The sequence below is a fragment of the Galeopterus variegatus genome, unplaced genomic scaffold (assembly GCF_000696425.1).
Source record: "Galeopterus variegatus unplaced genomic scaffold, G_variegatus-3.0.2 Scaffold798, whole genome shotgun sequence".
Classification (NCBI taxonomy): Eukaryota; Metazoa; Chordata; class Mammalia; order Dermoptera; family Cynocephalidae; genus Galeopterus; species Galeopterus variegatus.
Genome location: NW_007726909.1, coordinates 510,406 through 513,995, shown reverse-complemented (window position 1 = coordinate 513,995; position 3,590 = coordinate 510,406).

Here is a 3,590-nt window from a genome sequence, read left to right as displayed (position 1 = left end):
GAATGGGACAGACTGGGTAGAAACCACAGCTGTGAGGATAGTATGGCACTGGGTGTACTATTCAATCACTTTGAACCTCAGTCTCCTCATCTGCAAAAAATAGGGAAAATAATAGTCTCCCTTTTTCCGATTGTCTTGAAGATGACATGCAATAATGTATATTCCCCAGTTCCTGGCACATAGTATGTATTCGATAAACATAGCTATAATTATTATAATCTAGTCCTAGTTCTGCCTCCTTCATTCAGTCATTGATTTGTTCATCTATCCAGTGGAGATTTTTCTTGTCTATGGTACAAAGTAGTTTGTGATTCCAGCGAGACAAATGTATCTTAATTCCTTGTGCAGATATTCGCAGATATTCATCCTTTGAGCTTAGCTCAAATCCTACTGCCTCAGGAAAGCCTTCAGCACCCGACAGAGTGGGAATTAATGATTCCCTCTTCCATGCTCTCTAGCTCATGTCTGTACCACAATCCATGTCCATCATAAATTCCTTGAAGTGAGGGGTATTTGCTTTACTCTCCCCCAGCCCCAGTAACCTCATACAGCGTGGGCAGTCAGTAAATGTGGGGGCCTTGCCTTGAATGTGTTTTTAACAACACAATTCTTATGCACATTTTTAACAACTCAGTAATGGAGTTGATCTAAGCATGAGGGCTTTGGTTTTGTTTAGATTTGTTGGGGAGATGAGAGGGGGAGTGGGCAAATACAAAAATAAAAGCAAACATCTATGCTCAGCATGAGGACACCTATCATGCTATTGACGCAGGACATTTCTCTCAGAGGTTGAAGTACTTTACAGATCTGTCCTTGTTAGTGTCCTTATGGCAATTGCGAAAACAACCTCAAAGCCATGTAGTATTCCCTCATTTTACTATTGACAGCTCCAGGAAACAACAAGACCAGATAGTGCTTGTTTAAGCCCTGAGCCCCCATGGGTCATCTGAAGTTAGAGCACCTGCTTGTTAGCTGTTTGGGTTGTGGGCGATAGCCCTGGAAACTGGTTGAGGAAGGGATGTGATCTTGGGCCCTTCTGTGCCTTGGTTTCTTTCGCCGAGTGATGGGAATAATTTTCTTGTTCTCCATGACTCCACCTTGAAACACTACAACTGCTAGGAAAAATGGACAATGAANGAGATGGGAGGGGGAGTGGGCAAATACAAAAATAAAAGCAAACATCTACGCTCAGCATGAGGACACCTATCATGCTATTGACGCAGGACATTTCTCTCAGAGGTTGAAGTACTTTACAGATCTGTCCTTGTTAGTGTCCTTATGGCAATTGCGAAAACAACCTCAAAGCCATGTAGTATTCCCTCATTTTACTATTGACAGCTCCAGGAAACAACAAGACCAGATAGTGCTTGTTTAAGCCCTGAGCCCCCATGGGTCATCTGTAGTTAGAGCGCCTGCTTGTTAGCTGTTTGGGTTGTGGGCGATAGCCCTGGAAACTGGTTGAGGAAGGGATGTGATCTTGGGCCCTTCTGTGCCTTGGTTTCTTTCGCCGAGTGATGGGAATAATTTTCTTGTTCTCCATGACTCCACCTTGAAACACTACAACTGCTAGGAAAAATGGACAATGAACGTCAAAACGGGTTGAAATTGTTCTGGAGGACTGTTCTCCAAAGTAGAGTTAAGGCACATTCTTTTTGCATGATAGATATAACAATAACCAGTATTTACTAAGAACTTACTGGGTATAAAAAACTGTTCTAAGAACTCTATGTATTAATTCATTCAATTCTTAAAATACCCTATGAGGTAGTCCTGAGTTTACAGAGGAGGAAACTGAGGCACAGAAAGGTTAATGAGTGCTCAACAAATATTTGTTGGACTGGAGTAAACCTAATACAACTTAGGCGTGGTTAACAAGTCTCTCCCTTCTTCCCCTGACCCTTCCAACTTCACCACCAGCTCCTTTATTAAGAAAGGTTCTTGACTTTTAATCGTGTCTCTCCAGTTGGGAGCCATAGAACCTCGGATATCGATAATTTAATATTTTTTCATTTTTATGATTAAAAAATATAAATACATCCTGGGTCATTGGGAAACCATCTCATACCAAGCACTGCCTCTTGATTTCAGTGCCTGTGTGTACTACTCCTTGGCACCAAGAGTTACCACTTCACTTGCTATGCTAATAAGAAAGGAATGGCACAAAATTAATCCCTAAATGGTGGATTAGAGTCAGGTGAAAGCCAAATGTTATGACATATGGTGTGAGTAGAGGAGGTGTGGTAGATGGAATGGAGGAGTAAAGAGGTGAGAGAATTGGGTCAGTGTAGGGCATCTCACACACAAGTGGTGGAGCCACAGAGAACTCAAGGTCCCCACCTGAGCAATTAGTACCACATGATGCTGGCAGTAGTTAAGGAAACATTACTGATTTAATTTTTATTGTTCTGGAAGGGAATTTTTATATTTAATTTGTAAATTTGTTTTGGTTTTATTTATGAGTTGTTTAAAAGCTGGAACAAGTTTATATATGGCTTTATGTCTATATATATTAATGCAACATTTTAAAAGAAAATAATTTAAGCCAAGACTCAGGAGGTCTAAGAAAATTTTACCTTTAAAATATCAGTTTCCCTTATATTTAAGAAACACCACACAATATGTTCAGGGCTTTCCTCTTTAAAATCAGTTGCAAACACAAAGGCATTAGGTATGTGTGTCATTAGCACCTTGGTGTGAAATCGTGTTAGGCTGTCCCTCTCTGGGAGCAAATTTGATAAAGGAAAGCTAAGTTGCTCGATAGAAAAAGATGTGGCCTCCGTGCAAAATCTTGTCCTATCATTCAATAGCTGTGTGACTTTGGGCAAGTCACTAAACCTCTCTAAATCTCTGATTCCTTATTGTAACTTGGTGGTCAGCTCCGCATTTTCTTCACCACAACAGCCTCTATGTAAAGCTGGTTCACAGGAGGTGCTCAATAAATAGTAATCTGTTAAATACTGGTGTGTTGGGGAGAGAATGGGACCGCTTTAGCACCAGGTCCTTAAATGGCGAGGTCACTGGCGTGCCTAGGAGAGGCCCCCGAGCTGTGGACCGGTTGGCGTGACTCGGGAAAGCAGGCCCACCGGACGAGGAGGTGGCTCCACCAGCCGGTGCCCCAGTAGAGAACTGGGGCCAGAAGTCTCCCCAGTCAGCCCGCCCTTCAGACGTACCAAGCCGCCACTCAGGGCCTCACGCACCGAATTGGGTGCTGTCGGGGCTGCAAAGCATGGGTGGTCCTGCCACCAGAATGCAGGATTCTGTTCGTTGGAGGAACCTGAGACACTGGGTGAAGCCGGAAGGGGCTCCGTCATTACCTTAAAGCGCTCAAAATGTATGCGGGGTGGGGGACGCACAGGTTGTGAGGCAACTCGTCAAATTTGCCCAGGGGCGCCCCATGCACCAGGTGTGGTCCGCGTCCCCATTCTAGGCTGGGAGGGTCGCCCTTGGGGAGCCCCTCATCTTTTCTAGCTGGCTTCGGACTCCAGGCAGCGAAGGACCCAGGCCCCGGGGGTGCGCGGCGTTCCCAGGTGAAGGCGCGCGGGTCCACCAGAGCCGGCGCTGGCTGGCGCCGAGAGGCCCCGAGAGGCGAG